At 35.2% G+C, this 18,846-nt stretch overlaps 1 long non-coding RNA gene across 1 annotated transcript in view; it reads right to left on the reverse strand.

Annotated features, from left to right (window-relative positions):
• LOC123385533 overlaps positions 1 to 18,846 on the reverse strand; it is a 211,805-nt gene that overhangs the window by 16,703 nt on the left and 176,256 nt on the right. The window contains exon 2 of the long non-coding RNA XR_006598241.1: positions 4,467 to 4,574. This is a non-coding gene — a long non-coding RNA (uncharacterized LOC123385533). The remainder of the gene's footprint in view (positions 1 to 4,466; positions 4,575 to 18,846) is intronic.

The raw sequence follows: 18,846 nt of genomic DNA on the forward strand, positions 1-18,846 counted from the left end.
ATTTTCAAGTTTGGTCCATATTTAACTTTAACTATCACTAAAGCAAAACTCAGATTGAATCCATATGTTATTCTAAAATGTTTTGTTTTGTTTTAATTTTTTTTCAACGTTTATTTATTTTTGGGGGGGACAGAGAGAGACAGAGCATGAACGGGGAGGGGCAGAGAGAGAGGGAGACACAGAATCGGAAACAGGCTCCAGGCTCTGAGCCATCAACCCAGAGCCTGACGCGGGGCTCGAACTCACGGACCGTGAGATCGTGACCTGGCTGAAGTCGGACGCTTAACAGACTGCGCCACCCAGGCGCCCCCTAAAATGTTTTTCTTAATGTAAATATCTTACAAAACAATTTACCCAGTAGGAAGCCCCTAATTTACCTTCATTTATATAATTCTCTCATAAACCAAAAAGCATCTCAGCTGGGTTTCAGAGGTCTCGTCTCCCTTTTTGCTGTAACAATACACTTTTATTCTCCCAAGTAGGATATATTTTTCTCTCCTTCCTATACTTGTTAGTGTTTATCAATCACTGCACTGTCAGATGTCTTTACTGGAAAAACCAGAGCTCTGCCCCACTCTACAATGAAAATACCCTTCCCTCTGCACTACCTCTGTTAATTATGAGCAAGACTTTACTGAAGGAACAAGAAGAGAATCAAAAGACGATCTGGGAAGAGATGAGACAGCAACAGAACAGAAGTCTTCATAGTGTACATGCTGAGGAGCTATTCAGTAAATGGACAAATTTACAAACAAATGAAAATTAGAAAAATTCTATTGCACTGAGAAAGGGGATACAAAGGTTTGTGGAATCCAAAATCAGAACATATTTTATTATGGAAACATTTACTAAATTGTGGGTAAATGCTACTCATAGTACTTACAAATAAGTTTTCATAGAATGGTGTCAGGTTTTGTCCACCATTAATTGCATTCTCACTACAAGAAATGGATCTGTTCAAATAGTGAACACAGGTTACACACCAACTTTATTGTCTCTGAAACACATTAGTGGGGACCTAAGAAATGCTGACAGCCTGAACCTCTCTAAGAGGTATTGAATCCCTCAACCCAGAGTTGACAGGGGAGGGAGCCCTGTGTCCTTGTCTGCATCTGCCCAGAGTGGAGCTTACTGTCATGCAGAAATGAGAAATGGAGAGAGGGGGAAGTTATGACTCAAATGCCACTCTTCTAGTCAAGATTTAATAGACTTTATTAAGTGTTCCTTCATTTTCTGTATGTCCTTAGGACAATTTCCAGAGATTTTAAATAGTTGTTAATTTATACTTTTCACCAGTTATGGTTGCTTCACTGGGGAGAAGATCCATGGAGCACCTTACTCCATCATTCTAGAAGTACCTTTAAGTCCTGGTCCTAATCCCTAGCTTTCTTTGCTTTCTAGATATAGAAGATGAAAGCCTCTACATAAGCTGTCAAGGAGGCCCTCTGACTTTCACCTTCAACTTGTAATTACCATTTAATTGCTCTCAGCTTTTCATTGTATTTTTGTGGACTCCTATCAAGCTCAGAAATAGTCACCTAATCCCACTTTACTATTTTCTCCATACTCTTCAAACCTGGTAACAATCTAACTAGCTAACACAATCCCTTCCACTCAAATATCATTCCAATCAATAACAAGGGAAGTGTTAATAATTGGACAGCCATCTTATGTTAGGGGTTATCTGTGCTCAGGGAGCCTGTGTGGCTCAGTCGGTTGAGCATCAAACTCTCTTTTGGGCTCACGTTATGATCTCATGGTTCATGGGATCCAGGCTGCATTGGGCTCTGTGCTGACAGTGCGGAGCATGCTTGGGATTCTTTCTCTCCCTCTCTCTACCCCTCCCCTGCTCATGCTTTCTCTCTCTCTCTCTTTCTAGAGCTAATATGGCCCATCAGAGTTAAAATGAATCAAAATATCAAATCTTTATACACCACTTCATTCAGTCACTGAGTGTGGGCCATGCCTGGAAGGACATGATACTGATTAAGGAGACTTTTTGAAACTGAGGTTTCAACCTGAAGAGGCTGGCAGTTGAAGGTTCTTGACCAACAGAACTTACAAAAGCAGTAAAAACAAGTCCTTGAAAACAAATCATTGAAAGTAAATCATGACATGATATATCACCATGTCTAACCCTAGACTATGTCTCACCTCCAAAGATGAAGGAGCTTTCAGAATCTGTAGTATCTGGCCTGAATATAAGCATTGAAAATATTCACCAAGTTACTTTAGATCTTGAGAAGACTTCTTTTACTAGGCTTTTACGCTGTATAAGCAGAAAAGACTCTATTTCCCCTTGCACACTTGAACCTGAGCTTTCATTCTAAACTCACTGTTAATATAAAGCACGTCTTACTGTAGGATTCAAAGTTTAAAGAAATTCTGTCTTTTCCCCCAGTTGATCCCATTACCACAATTATGACAAAATCATTACAAGGCAAAACAGAGTCAAATCCAAGTCTTCTGATTTGAAATTCTGTGGTCTGTAACTGACCCATATCAATACAAACTGAATTCATATCATAGGTGAGCTAGAGGGAGAATAAAGGTATATGTTGTTTCTGAATATATTTTTTCTTCTGAATGATCCATATTTAATAGGCAGACTAGAGAAAAAAATTATTTTTATTAATAATATGCTAATAACTTTGAAGAAGATGTCTCATCTTTTCTCAACACTTTTTTTAATCTACATATTGATTAAATGAAAGTTTTGTCTTAGCCTAGCAAATAGTCATTGTCCCTTTGATTCTTTGAGCACAATATTGTATAATGCTGGCCCTCTGTAAGGGAATTTGCTAGCCACAGAAACTCACTTTTCTGCAACTCCTGCAGCCTCAGTCGTCTAACCATGCCAAATTGAAAACATTTTAAAGTATAGCTCCATCCTCCTTTTTATCAACAGCATTTCCTCTTGAGAGGTAATACACATTCTAATTTGGGGGAAGGGGGCCTAATGATTTTGGCTGCTCTATATTTAATATGAGAGAAATAGCAGCTATTTTCTAGACTATGTACCCCAACATACAATATATAATGCTTTCTATTTTGTTACATTTTATAAGTTACAGAATTTTAAAGTTGTATAGGAATATCATAGCCATGATAGTAGCCTCTATATCTATTTCCAGCCCTTGGCCATGATACAGTAACCATGGACTTTGAGAGGAATTGAGTCACATACTCGGCTTCAAGTGAACAGCTTAATGGTACCAGTGAAACAATGGCTATATATAGCATGAAAGTTATTAGCCTGTTTCAATCCACAATAATTTCCATTAACATATAATCCAAGTTGGACTAATCAGAGTGAGGAATAAGAGTCTGTTGATAATTAGGGGAAAAAATGTGAACAAGGAAGCAGGTAACACAGACTGCTGCTGGGAGCCATCTTAAACTTTGGTGAGAACTACCATACTGAAAGTAGAACTGTAATATCTGAACAGATGAATCCCTGTTGACATTTTAAGCCTCTGAATAGCCCCTCATCTCAGCCCTAATTTCTATAAGTAGAAAATTTCTCTTTATGATGTAAATGAGTTTTAGTTAAGTTTTCTGTTATTTGCCATTGAAAGTATCCAGTTTATCAAGGATTTTAATACACATCATCTAGTTAACTTCTGGTTCCTAAGAATTTACCTAACACCTTGAAGGCAAAACAAATACTGAAATCCAAGTATTTGGATTGCCATTCCTGTAAGCTTTTTAACTTTTCTCTTAAGATCGAAAATTGTCATTTTCTCCAATTATAATTGTAGTTCTCTTTCAAATGTGTGTATGATATCCCAGACCTCTGTGTGAAACTGTTTTGCTGTGTTTGGGGAAAAAAAAACAACTAAAGTAGCTATCTATATAAAAATTAAGTCCTTAATATTTCCCTTGAAGCTATTATTCTATATAAAACATTAGTTAAGTATTTAATCTAAACAGGTTCGATTCAAGAGATGGGTATAAAATACCCTCTAATTGTTGAAGCAAATAAATGAAAGTATAATTAAGGTAGGCCTGTTAGGTCCTATAAGAGAGAAAACCACAAAATGCTGTGGAGGTCTATAGGCTAGACTACAAAAATTGGGAAAATTTTTCCACTAGATATAACATTTAAGCTATAGCTTGAATGATAGAGAAGGGTTTATTTAGAGGGTTGGGAAAGACATACCAGGCATGCAGTTTAGCACAAATGTGAAACTGTACTTTCTTTATAAAGGAAAGGAGATAGCAGAGAGAAATAGGATCTATGATTATGTACTAATTAACTAATAAGATCAAATTGGCACCTTACCTATTCCACCTAAAAAGATACCAAAGGTAAAAAGATATAACACATTACTGATAGTTTCATAGTTCTGTGTGACACCAGAGATGGTACTAGAAGGAATGGAGTATATGGGAATAGTACAGCTGTACACAATGTGACATGAAATAAACTTAAAGACTTACTTGCCAAAGACTATTTCACTTACCTGCCACAGTATTCCTGGATGCATCTTCAAAAAAAAAAGATCCTTGCAGGGTAAGAATTTTCATCAATGAAAAATGATGACTTTTTAGAGCATCAGGACTCTCAGAACCTGAAGAAAAGGATCAGAGGGGAAGGTCCATGTTTAGAAAGGTAGATTCCCAGAGTGCCCATGCAGGAGGCAAGAGGACAGACAGTGAAGTACTGGGGGATGAAGGTACCAAAAGGGAACAAAATAATAAAGGCAATACAAATGATCTGATAGATTTTATTCCTAGTAAGTAATTATGGAAAGAAATAGACAGAAAGTGGTTAGTTCAAACAGTTTGATACAGAAAACTCTGAGGGAGACAAGTTTCAGTAAGTAATGCATAGAAAACAATCGCTTTTGCAACAGACAACATTTTTTTTAGGAAAAGATCAAAAATAGGAGAATGCTAAAAGCACTACATTTCATTTTTTTCATAACATTTTTTGATCCATAGCACAAAATTAAATAGACTCCTACATTTTGATATAAAGAAGGGGAAAAAAGTAAATGATACAGCTGACCCAGCAAAATCATAAATGGAAAAATTAGTCTTTAACTGCAAAAGGCTTGTTAAGATTGGGGGTTGGCCAAGCCATCCTATTCTAGATGATTTACAGTCAGTAAAAGCTTATCTGCAATTCTAAAACTGCAGACTTCTATTTTGTACTGTAAATAAGAAGTAAACTTTGCCATAGATTTTGGAAGAAAATCACTGTTTTAGATTAAGCCTTCCTATTTATATTCACAGACCTACAGCTGGTAAAAGCCTACTGGCTAGAAGATTATGCCGATAAGAATAATAATAATAGTTCATTGAACAATTCCTCCATGTCAGGCCTTGTTTTAAATCATTTACTTACAATTTTTCATTTTATCCTCCCAATAAGACTATGAACAGGATTATTACAAATTTATAGATGGGATGCACTGGGCAGGTTTCCTCTTGCCCAATGACACACAGTAAGCAGAAGAACTGAACAAGAACCAGAAGGCAGACCTAACCTAGCCTCTTCCTGCTGTTAGGTGAAGATTCTCGGTGCTATTTCTTCTTTAATCTGCTACATTTTGATATTGCAGGAAAAATAACAACAAATGTAATTGTGTTTAGGGTATATAAATCAGTATATTTGTGTCGAACTAGGAATCAAGAAACTTGAGTGTGTTATGTCTTTCTGCCACTGCCATGTTCTCTTTAGACATGTTCTTCACACCATTCTGTCACTAGTTTTCTTATATGTACTAAAAAAATGTATATTATTCTTTTTAAATGGTCTAGGATTCTAGAACTATACCAGCTAAAGCTGACTACTCACAAGGCTCTTACTTTTAAGAGTTCAAAATCAAGTATCTACCAAAGTCAAGTGTCTATCAAAGTCAAGTTCTTTCATGTTTTGGGTTTTTTTCCCACCCCTTTCTGACATACCACAAGAAATCACAGGGTACTATGATTTAGCACTGAAATGCAGCCTGTGTTGACTTTTTATTCCTTTACAACTGCATCTCATTTGTCTCTGTGAATTTATCTAATTTCAGGAGAGATACCATGCCTTATTAGTATCTTCTGAGTTAAGATGCATCCTCAAACTCCTCAATATTATGTTACATTATTAAACCAAGGATTTCTATGGGATTTGAGGAATATTCCAGGACTACTTTTATGTTTGGAGTGTAAATGCAGCAAGAATAGGGAGATGTTGAAGGACTCTTGAAGGGAGGGTGTGTGTATGTGTGTGTGTGTGTGTGTGTGTGTGTGTGTGTATCCCCAAAACACACTGAACTGCTTATGGATGATTCAATTTTAAATGTCCTATGCAATAATCACGTTACATGTTTCCTTTTCTCAATTGGGACAGGTGTTTTTGAAAGATACAAAATTTAGTTTTGGAAGCTACAATTCTTATCCATGTTTTTTTTTTCCCCTTGGAGTTCAGGGTATCTACCCTCTTTATAGTAAAAAGTATTTCTTGTGCTGCTTTGTTTTGGTGCCTGAGGAAAAGGATGTCTTTATCCTTTTCTCTCTGGACATTTCACACCAAGCTTTCCCCTCAGAGTTTGATGCACTTTGCTTTAAGCTTTCCCTCAGAACTAGTGACTCCCAGGTATAATTTCCAAATTCTTGTTCCAAATATGCTGTTTTCATTCAGTAGCTCTCCTCTGGTTATGTTTCTCTACACATTGGCTCTACTTGGGCTTTTTTGTTGTTGTTTGCTTTTAGGCACTCATCAGAACAGAAGTGTTACAGCTGCTCGTTAGATACTGAAATGGCCACATCTTGAGGCTACAACATGACAGATGTGTGCTGGCTGCCTATCACCTAAGCTCTCATTTACAGGTAGTGGCAGTCCCAAACACCCCTGATGTCCTTCCTGCATTCATAAAAATTAATGAAACATCAACCCCAAAATATAAATACTGAAGTTTTCAAACACAGATTTAAGTTATCAAAAAGGCTATTCCTTTATCATCATCACAGCTCATTGGCAAATGACAGCATTTCTGTGGCAACAGAAGTAAAATCCTGTATACAAACAGTATGTTAGCACACTATTTAATTCATTTCTACCATCAGAAATGCTTCTGAAATTTTCATTTCTTCTCCTCTACCTACCCTAGACCATGTTTATTTCTTACAATAATGAATAGGACCTTTCGCCAAACAAGTTCAAAAATATTGATTGCTTTGCTTACTGGATTCTGAGAGTGCTCAATATTTGAATCCTACAGCTTTGCCCTATATGCTATACATTCCATACTTTGTACTTATGCAGTGTTACATACAAGTAACTAGGAAATCTTATAGGGATAATTTCCCTAACAAGAATAGAAGTATGAAAGTAAATACTATATTGTCTACTTCTTCAGTATTCTTTACACTACTTTTCATGAGGCTGAAAATATAGAAAACACTCTCTAGTTTATATAAATTTATCTCATTGGAAGACTTTAGAGATTTTTTTCACATCCACTCAGAATCGGTGAAAGTGCAGAAGGAAAGAAACTCTCATATATTTTGGTATGAATATAAGTTGTTGCAACATTTCATAGAGGCATTTTGTCATTACCCATCAATATTTTTAGGTATGATACATTTGACTCAGGATTTCCACTTCAAGGAATCTAGTCTATGAATATTATCAATAAAGCAAATAAAGATATATTACAGCATTTTTTAACCACATGACTTTTATTAGCAATAAAAGTGAAGTCAATCTGAACATTCATTAGCATAAGACTGGTTAAATAATTGTATATTCATACCACAGACTATGAAGCAATACTGTAAAAAATAAAGTAGACCTAGACGTACTAAGAAAAAGAACATTCATAGTATACGGTTAAGGAAAAGACAACCTAAAACACAAATAAACAAGCAAAAACAAAAAATATACAAAAAAGTTGCCAAACAACGTATATAGAACAATCCATTCTAGTAGCACAAACAACCACAAGTGTTTGAGGAAGCTATAGGTATGCATATCAAATGAGGAAAGGAAGAGGAATAATTTTCATTTTGACTAATATTTTGGGTGGTTTTATTCAATTATTAATTTATTTAAATGTCTATTATGTTCCAGACAATGTGCTAGGTGGTGATTTCATTTTAATACCTTTACCAACTGTATTTTTTAGTCATTTGATATTATTTGTTTTTTAAGTATTTTCTAACCATAAATATTATCATGGTTCATTATAGAACTATCCCTTTAAGAATGCTGAAATTTGTTTAGACAGGCCACTCAAGGAAAATGGCAAGATTATATTCTAAACAAGTCAGAGCTGCAGGCATGTAGAATTCATTAAGCTTATTGAGAATGCACTATGTAAAATCCTTGAAACAAATTCCTATATCAAGGTGCAGATGCAAATTTTACATAAGGATTCATACCAAGTTTTTATAGGAGTTACTAAAAGAATGTTGGCTTTCTAGTTAGACCATAATTAAGAGAAACTGTCTTAAAAATTGTCTCACACTTCTGCTGATTACATAGAATCATGGTATCTTCAACACGACTTTAGACATGCCTAAAGTCTTTCGGTATCTCCAACATGACTTTAGGCATGCCTTTAGACTTTTGCCCTTAATCATGGATGAAAATCTTAGACATCACCTTGCCCTTAATCATGGATGAAAATCATACATTACAGTGATAATATCATAACGGTTTGAAACAGACAGACCTGATTCACAGCCTTTCTTAACCACTTAGTAATATGTGATAAGGCAAAAGTACTTAAAATCACTGCTTCATTTTCCCCCTCAGTAAATAGAGATACTAAATACAAGTTATCTATAGTTGTATAACAACTCCCTAAATGAATGCATATAAATAAGGTAATGCAAGTAAAGCACTCAGTATAGCACTTGATACATAATAAGCAATAAATAAACAAATATCTTTTGGTATGATTATTTATAATAATTTTTATGATGGAATTTAGAATGTGTGATTCTTTGGGGGATTATAAATTCTTTAAAGGATCTATTCATATATTTTGTAATGTTTTCCCACTAGTTTGCTAGTTTCCTATTGCTGCTATAACAAATTGCCATAAACTTTGTGGGTTTTAAAATAACATAAATTTATTTTCTTATAGTTCTTAAGTTCAGAAGTCAAAAACGGTCTGCAATATTACATTCTTTTGCAGGCTATAGGAGAGAATTCATTTATTTGCCTTTCTCAGCTTCTAGAGAGCACCTACATTCCTTGGTTCTTGGCCTCTTCCTCCATCTTCAAAGCTAGCAATAGCTGGTCAAATCTTTCTTATGTGACACTATTTTTTCATGCCACTATCACGTCAAATCTCCCTCTTCCATCCTCTAATGAGGATCCTTGTGATTACATTAGGCCTGCCCAGATAATCCAAGATAATTTTCCCAACTCAAGATCCTTAACTTAGTCATATCTTCAAAGTCCTTTTCTTTTCTTTTTTTTTAATTTTTTTAACGTTTATTTATTTTTGAGACAGAGAGAGACAGAGCATGAACGGGGGAGGGTCAGAGAGAGAGGGAGACACAGAATCTGAAACAGGCTCCAGGCTCTGAGCAGTCAGCACAGAGCCCGACGCGGGGCTCGAACTCATACGCGAGATCATGACCTGAGCCGAAGTCAGACGCTTAACCGACTGAGCCACCCAGGCGCCCCTTCAAAGTCCTTTTCAAAGTGACATTCACAGGTCCTGGGGATTTGGTATTGGCATCCTTGTATAGCCATTACTCAGCTTACTACAACTAGAAAATAAATTCAGCCCAGTTTCAACAGATTCTCAAATTTTCTGTTTCTATAGCAATTAATTTGTAAGATGCTACAGCATCAGAACTATAGAGTGTCATTCATCTGTTACTATTGGAGCAGTGTGAATTTTGTCTTGAGTTCCACTATAATTATTCCATGAGAAGGTCAGACTATATACATGCACATCAGTCAGCAATTAATGAGTACTCATTGATGTAACAGAATCAGGTGCTCCCTTGAGAGAGTTTGCAGTTTCCTACTTAACCTCATAAAGTCCTTTATCAGACATCACCTAAGACTATGAAGAAATTCTGAATCTCATTAGAATATAAAAGCTGAAAGTGTTCTTAAAATCATCTTTTCAAGAATACCCTCAAGTGTGTTCCATAAAGTGCTAGATCTGGGAGATATAAATACAGGGCTTTCAGGAAGAAAGAAAATTCATGGTCAAAAAGATTCGTAAACCACTGTATATTATATACTCTATTTTGAGATTAAAAATTCATATGATTATATTATCATGTTAATTAACCTGATAGGTTATGCAAATATACATTATTTTTATTCAGAACTTCAAAGATTTTATAACCACACAAAATTTATTTTTCCTTTTGGTTTGTTTTTTTCCAAGAAAATCTGTGAAAGTGAGTTCACAAGACACACCATGGGAAAATGACTCTATTCCAGTGCTTCTAAAATGTTGTTCCTGGCCCAGCAACATCAGCACCACCAGGATATTGTTAGAAATGTAAATTCTCAGTCCCCACCTCAGATCTACTGAATCAGGAGCTCTGGAGGTGGGGCTAAACTGTGTATAATCAAGTTCTCTTGGTGATTCTGATGTTTTCCTAACAAGCAAGAACCACTGGTCTAATATAATCTGCACAGCTGAGCATGCTCAGCTCCAGAGTTTACGTGCTCCCTCTGCCCCTGTAGGTCAAGCTTTACTTTGGGCATTGTCATATCCTAGGCACCCCAACTCTCAAATTATTCTGCCACTTGATCATCAACTTTTCCTGATGTTCCCCAGTGACACCTATTTTTAGTATAGGCCTCATAACAATAAGCTGTGTAGTTGTTCCCCCTGTAGAGGATTTATTCTCTTATGCTTATGCTTTGGTCCTATATCTCTAGGTAGTATTTACAGCTTGAATAGACATAGTACATCTTAATACTACCTCTCTCCCTACTCTAAGACAAATGGCAGATCAAACTATTGTTTCCTTATATACAAAAGTCTTTCTATATCTTTTATCTAAGAAATGGTTTGGAAAAGTCCCATGATTCTTCTCTGTAGCCTCCTTATTTTGTGTACAAAAAAAAGGTCACTAAAACCAAAGATTTTTAAAAATCATTGTACAAATTCTTTTGTTAAATTAAACTACCTAACTTTGCTGTCATACTGTTTCTCTTCAATATGTGATGGTACAAGAACAATGTTAAATGAAGGGGGTCGCATTGCAGGGGAGAAGTTTAAATCACAGAAGTAAGAAGTTAGAATATTTATAATTTTGATGAATTTAAGTTTATTTTTATAAGGAAGGTTTTTCTTCCTTAAAATTGTTTCTGGAATGGCAAAAAGTTGAAGTTGTTAAAAAAAACCTGCTCTGGAAATAATTTAGCCCCCTAAAACATATGATTAGAGGAGAAAAACTAATTAGTCAAACAAAAAGGAATGAGGAAACAAAATTTTATAAAAAAAGGAAAGAGCACTAAATTTAAATTTGAGTTAAGAAATATAACTGGTAAAGATGTTTAAAATATGTAAGAGAGAAAAATTATAATGGAAAATTTTATTTGAGTGAATTTTCTGATGGTGATTGTGGTAGTGACGGTTTTCAAACTTAAGAAAGGAAAGATAATAGGTATGCAAAATTTGATTTGGAAAGCACATATTGCAAAGAAAGCTTTTTTTGGAATTTAAAACTTTTTATTTGTTATAATCATTGGTGTTCTGCCTTTCCAATTATATATAAGTTGAACAAAAGAAAAGCAAGTCTTGTTTAGCCATTTATAAGAATATGCTTCTACCGGTGTGATTTCCCCTCCAGCTGTCACCAGCTGAGAGGATATATTCCCTCTGTGTAAATTTAAGAAGCCTGGCAGTAACATGAGTGGTTGGTAGTAAATAATACTGCCACCTGCACTTAAATGGAATTTCTGATGTCTTGTTTTTCATTGCTGTCAGTAGTGTATCTCTCCTTAAGACAATATTTCATCAAACTTATAATGAAAATGATAATGTGGCCATGGTTTATTTATAGCATAACTTTCTATCGGTTGGGTTGAGTTTTCGTTGACACATTAATCAAACACAAACTTGAAACTCTTCAAAAATACTTTTCCAAAATAAATACTTTTAAAAACATAGACAGAGACAAATTTTAAACCCACAAATATTTTTTCAGTATAACATCAGCCAAACTAATGTATTTTCTTTTCTTAACAATTTTGGTGAGAATTAAAATTTCCATAAAAGCCAAAACAGTATGGCCATATCTATAAAAATGAAATTATAATTTTCCCCAAAGGAATTCTCTGAAAAAAGTAAAATGGTCAAGAAAACTAAATCTCTAGCCACTGCCCATCTTTATTTTAGATTGGAAGAATATACAAAAGATTCTATTTTGTTGAAAATAGTTTTGGTTTTAATAACTCTAAAACTTTTTCTTCAAACATAACATGATAGTAAACATGCTGCCCCTTATTAGATAAAATTTAAAGAATAGCATACTATATGCATAAGATTGAGTTCATATTCATATTTCATATTCATAATTTATACCATAAACCATATTTTATAGGTATGTGACAGAATCAATTAGGATTATTAATCATAAAAATGATTTATAAGGTGAAAGGCAAAGAATATTGTTAGCACAGGGTAAAAGCATACAAAACTAAATTCCAGCACTTATTAGTTGTGTGAAACTTGGGTAAGTTATTTAAACCTTCTTAATGTCTTTATCTGTAAAATGGGTGTAATAGTGCCTACTTCATAGAGTTGCTACAAAGATTAATAAGTTAACATTTATAAAGGGCTGAGATAAGATCTAGCACATGATAAAAGCTAGATAAATATTGATTAAATAAAATAAACAAATGGGACCAAACAAGTAGGGGACAATGGCCATTTCTCCCCTATTTTAAAATATTTCTAGTGGTGTCTCCAATAATTAAGCATTCTTATCCAAGAGTAAAACTGTCATTTGTTAGAAAATTAGTGCATTCAGTAAGAATGTGATTAATGTTATTAATAATTTGCACTTAATTGATGACTTTGTGAATTTAAAGAATTATGAGAATGTAAAAGCAAAAGAAGAAAATCTTATATATTTAGCAAGACTAATTTTGCATTTCTTATAATAAAGCATTCTTCAAGATGAAAATTGTATTCAAAATAAATTATATTTACACGACAAATAGCAAAGTAAACAATGGAACAAATGCAAGTTACCAAAGTATGGGCACAGGACATAATGCTAACTCTCAAAGGGCAAAACATTAAGTAATTAAATAAATAAATGATGTAAGAACTCATACCTGAAGATGACCCCAAGTTGAAAAATTGAAATGAATGTTTATACATTTTTCCACTCCCTATGGCAAATCTAACCAGTTACCAAAATTACTAGAAAATCTATAATTACTGTGGTTATGTGGTTTAGGGTAGCCATGGAGTGAGGGAAAATCTAAATGGAGTTTTCCATCTAATCAATATTTAAATTATACACTATATTCTATTGTGAGAAATAGAATGAATAATACACAAATACACCTTATTAAAAGGCAACTCTGTAAGTAGTGCATTTACTTCATTTGTGGGCACCAGAGTTTTGACTGCAAATGTCAGTTCAAATAGCAATGTCTAGAGAACAGTGATGGGAGGGGGTCTTTGACTTGGAACTTTAAAAGCAACAGGAGTGACTATTTAAAAATAAGTAGTTCACTCAGTATGGCTACAGGCATGGATAGTCTGTATGGGCTGCTGCAGGAACTGATGTTTTGATAGGCTTATGAAAACAATGAAATTTAGGATATTGGGAAGTGTAGGTCAAATGATGGACAACAGACTCTATAAAGGGTAGAGGGACCTCTATATTTGAGAAAGTAATTCCACTCAATTTGTACTTGAAAAATACTTGGTCTAGTGGAATGAAAGAAATTTTCCTTGATATTTTGGCATTGTAGATATATTTTCTAGAGCAGTGATTCCTTAGCCATTGTGTCAAATTGTTCTGGGTTGCTGTGATATATCATAGGTCTACTGGCATATTTTAACAAGCCTGCAATATTTTTTTTAAACTATAACTGAAGACACAAGTTGTTATGGTGATTTCTTTCAGATAAAACACAGAGTTAAAGAAAAAAAAACACTGTGTAAATTCGGGTCAATACCAAAAAGAACACATGTTTACTGTGGTTATATTCAAGAATTGTGACTACTAATCTTTTAAGAAGATGAAGTCAAGAAAATAGCAGTTCAACTCATTATGTTTAAGGGTAACCAAATGAGGAAAGGGTAACCATATGAAGTTCTAGGGTAAAAACACACAATGCAACATTTTAAAAATAATAATGGTTTTCTTGAAATTATTCCTGCCTCACAATAGTTTTGAATCTGTATGGCATTATTATTCTGTATTATGGTAAAAGGTTTCATAAATTCAAGTATTCAGAAATTTGCCCCAAATATAGAAATGATGAAAAAGCATAGCAAGAAAGAGGCCCATTGATTTCCTCAAAATACTATCCTGAAGAGAAAGAATACTATTTTATGCTTGTAATAATCATCATTGCTATATATATAACAACACATAAATTTGGCCTTTTAAGATTAAGATAGTGTCTCTGAAATTTGAAGTTCACTTAGTGGTGGCCCTAATAGCACCATCCACCCTTTAAATCCTGAAAATTCAGCTAAAGGTAAAATATGTCATTCCTCCTTCCAATTAGTTAACAAGCAAACTGAAGAGAGGGGAAAAAACAAGAGGGAATCTTTGTCCATTAGCAGCCATCTGAGTAACTAGGAATCTACTGAAAACAGCATTAAAGCTAAGGTCTAAAATCCCAGTAAATACTTGTCAAGACCTGACATTTTACAAACTCATAATGCAAGTTGACTTACATCACCAGGTTATTTTATATGTTTTAATATGCAATTTAGCCACAATGGCAACTATAGAAGTTATTAATTTAATTTGCAGTATTTTAGTTTTGAATGAGGTTAAGACTAGTAATATATGATTCTATAACATAATAGATGTACATCTGAACCAATACTTCCTTTTTTTTAATGTTTATTTATTTTTGAGAGAGAGAGAAAGACAAAGTGAGAGCAAGGAAGGAACAAAGAGAGAGGGAGACACACAATCTGAAGCAGGCCCCAGGTTGTGAGCTGTCAGCACAGAGCCTGACACGGAGCTCAAACCCACAAACCATGAGATATGACCTGAGCCAAAGTCGGGCGCTTAACCAACTAAGCCACCCAGGTGCCCCTGAACCATTATTTCAATAAGAAATGGAACCTGAAAATCCTCAAGCTTCTATAATTAAAGATATATCTATACATATGCCCTTATTGGCATTTAACAATGTTAAAAAAAGTATTTCTAAACACCATAGGAAATATACCTAAAAGTAATACAACTACACTTCTGATGAAAAAATAAATGCTCAAGGAAACTGAAAGAAAGTACACAGCTAAGATATTACTCTTGTGTTCATAATACCTTTTTGACCAATCAAGAAGCTAAAACTATTAGAGTGTTTTTATAAAGATTTAAAAATGAAATTTATAGGACTATTCCAAGAATGAGAATTATCTATACTACATCAACATATAAACCAGCAGCTGATGATGAGTTAATGTTTTAATTAATATTGTATTTCAAGCTATAATGAGCTTTATTACCAGAATTCTGAATAGCAGTATGAACAATATAGAGCATTAATAGAAATTAAAAAAAAAATTAGACCCTTTTCTATTCCTTTGCTTCATACAGGTAGAAACTTTTTTGTTTTGTTTTGTTTTGTTTTTACTATCATCTTCTCTTCACCACATCTATCTAAGAGCAGCTCGGGTAGTCAGAACTAAGTAATCTAAGTTACTCATAAAATTTCTCTTTCTATTCACCCGCTTATCTTCAGTTTTCTTCTTTTTATAAATAGTGATTTTTAAATGTGGTTCCAAATTATTTGACACTCCTCCCTCTGTCACTACTTGGATCAACAGAATTCAGCAGAAGTAACACTATGCCAATTTCCAAGCCCAAGGCCAGGCCTTAAGAAATTGGAAGCTTCTACTTGCACTCCCCTGAAACACTCATTTTTAAAACTCAGCCACTATACTATAAGAAAACTCAGGTAGCCCATGGAGAGGCCTACATGGAAAAGTCTACATGGAGTCCCCAGCCCTCAGCCTCATCTGAGCTTGTAGCCAACAATCACTATCAACTTGCCAGCCATGTGAGTGAACCACCTAGGATGTAGATTGTCCAGTCCCCTATCAAGTCAGTCCAGATGACAAATCCTGGAGCAGACATAAGTCTTCCCTGACAAGTTCTGTGCAAATACAGATTAATGAACAAAATGTATGAATATTATTTTTTTAAGTCACTAAAATATTGTCTCATTTTTAAGGTAACAATATATAATCAAGATATAAACAAGATATTTTGGTATCTTTATGTATAGGAGGATGCAGGTTTTCTTAAATCTAAAACATGTGGCAATGAACTTGGGACTAGGTAGTAGGAACATACTGGAAATTTCTTAGAGCTGCTAAAAGAAGCTGAAAGGCTGTGAGCAGAATTTTAACAGACAAGTTGTCATTGAGGGCTTAAAGGACAGTAAGGAAATGCTGTTGAAAATTAGAATATAGGGGCGCCTGGGTGGCGCAGTCGGTTAAGCGTCCGACTTCAGCCAGGTCACAATCTCGCGGTCCGTGAGTTCGAGCCCCGCGTCAGGCTCTGGGCTGATGGCTCAGAGCCTGGAGCCTGTTTCCGATTCTGTGTCTCCCTCTCTCTCTGCCCCTCCCCCGTTCATGCTCTGTCTCTCTCTGTCCCAAAAATAAATAAACGTTGAAAAAAAAATTAAAAAAAAAAAAAAAGAAAATTAGAATATAGATGCTCAAGGGGCACCTGGGTGGCTCAGTCAGTTAAGTGTCCAGCTTTGGCACAGGTCATGACCTCACGGTTTGTGAGTTTGAGCCCCACATTGGGCTCTGTGCTGACGGTTCAGAGCCTGGAGCCTGCTTTGCATTCTGTGTCTCCCACTCTCTCTGCCCCTCCCCAACTCATGCTCTGTCTCTCTGTCTCTCAATAATAAATATTCAAAAAAAAACTTAAAAAAGAATATAGATCCTCATAATGTAGTGGCAGAAATTTTAGCAAAACTGTCATCTGCAGCAATGTACAATATAGGAAATATAGCTAGTTATGAGATCTCCAGACAATATATGGCAATTACTTCCTGGATTCATTCTTCTTGCTGCCTATGATTAAATGTGTGAGAAGAGAGAGAAAACAAAGAATCCCTTGTTAAATAAAGGATCCAGGGCTCTTTGCCTCTCCAGTTTAGGCTGCTATGATCAAGTACCATAGACTGAATGACATATCCAGCAGAAATTTATTTTTTATATTTCTGGAGACTGGAAGTCTTAGATCAGGGTGTCAGCATGGTTAGGCTCTGGCAAAAACCTTCTACTGGGTTAAAGACTTCTGAATTCTCACGTATACTCACATGACAGAAAGAGGGATAGAGAGCTCTCTGTAGTCTCTTTTATACGGGCACTACTCCCCTACATGAAGGTTCCATCCTCATGACCTATTCACCTCCCAAGGGCCCCAAGCCTTAATAAAATTATATTGGAGTTTAGGATTTCAACATAGGAATTTTGAAGGTATGCAAACATTCCATTATAATTCTTTAGGCTCAAAAATAAAACTCTTCTCATTCAAAGACTCTTCAAATGGCTAAATATTCTCAAAGTAAAAAAAGTGCCTCAAACCAAAGGTGAAACAATAAGATCCTTTGCTAAGACCTCAGAAAGATCCAAAATGATGCCTCATAGAGACTTCAGTCAAAGCATACTTTAAGTGTACCTCTTCATTAAATTATGGAGTTTCGGGGCGCCTGGGTGGCGCAGTCGGTTAAGCGTCCGACTTCAGCCAGGTCACGATCTCGCGGTCCGTGAGTTCGAGCCCCGCGTCAGGCTCTGGGCTGATGGCTCAGAGCCTGGAGCCTGTTTCCGATTCTGTGTCTCCCTCTCTCTGCCCCTCCCCCGTTCATGCTCTGTCTCTCTCTGTCCCAAAAATAAATAAACGTTGAAAAAAAAAATTAAAAAAAAATTATGGAGTTTCTCGGAATTTCTAAGTATCCCGAAAGCATACCTCTCCTTCAAATAATATAGCTTCTTAGAATATTAAAGGTGCTGTCTAATAGCAGGATCATATGAGTCCCAAGATAGACATAGACTTATCTCAGAGATTTGTAATTTTTGTCTAATGGAGTGAATATGTTCCAGACTTGAACGTCTGTCTCTCCCAAATTCATATGTTGAAATGCTGACCCTAAAAGTGATGATAGTTGGAGGTGGGGCCTTTGGGAGGCAATTAAATTTCGATGAAGTCTAAAGATGAAGTGATGAAGTGATGCCCTCATGGTGGGTTTAATGTTTATATAGGAAAAAGAAGAGATAGGAGCGTTCTCTACACTCTTTGCGTGTACCAAGAAACGGCCATGTGAACACACAGCAAGAAGGTGGCTGTCTACAAAAGAAAGGCGCTCACATCAAAACCCAAATCTTGTAAATCTTGATCTTGGACTTTCCAGACTCTAAAACTGTGAGAAATAAATATCTGTTGTTTAAGTTGCCCAGTCTATGGTATTTTGTTATAGAAGCCCGATCTGCCTAAGACAGAACCCTAAAACATTTCATAGAAACTCGATAAAGTTTTTGAAGTTAATTGTTCTGATGGAAGCACCAACATATTAAAGAGACAGTACAAAATAAACAGAGAACTATGGACTTCGAATCTTCTATGTGCAAAAACAGACTGAGAAAATTACTCAGCTTCATATACAGACTATATTTTATGGAAAAGGAATGATAACTC

The sequence above is a fragment of the Felis catus genome, chromosome B2 (genome assembly GCF_018350175.1).
Source record: "Felis catus isolate Fca126 chromosome B2, F.catus_Fca126_mat1.0, whole genome shotgun sequence".
Lineage (NCBI taxonomy): Eukaryota > Metazoa > Chordata > Mammalia > Carnivora > Felidae > Felis > Felis catus.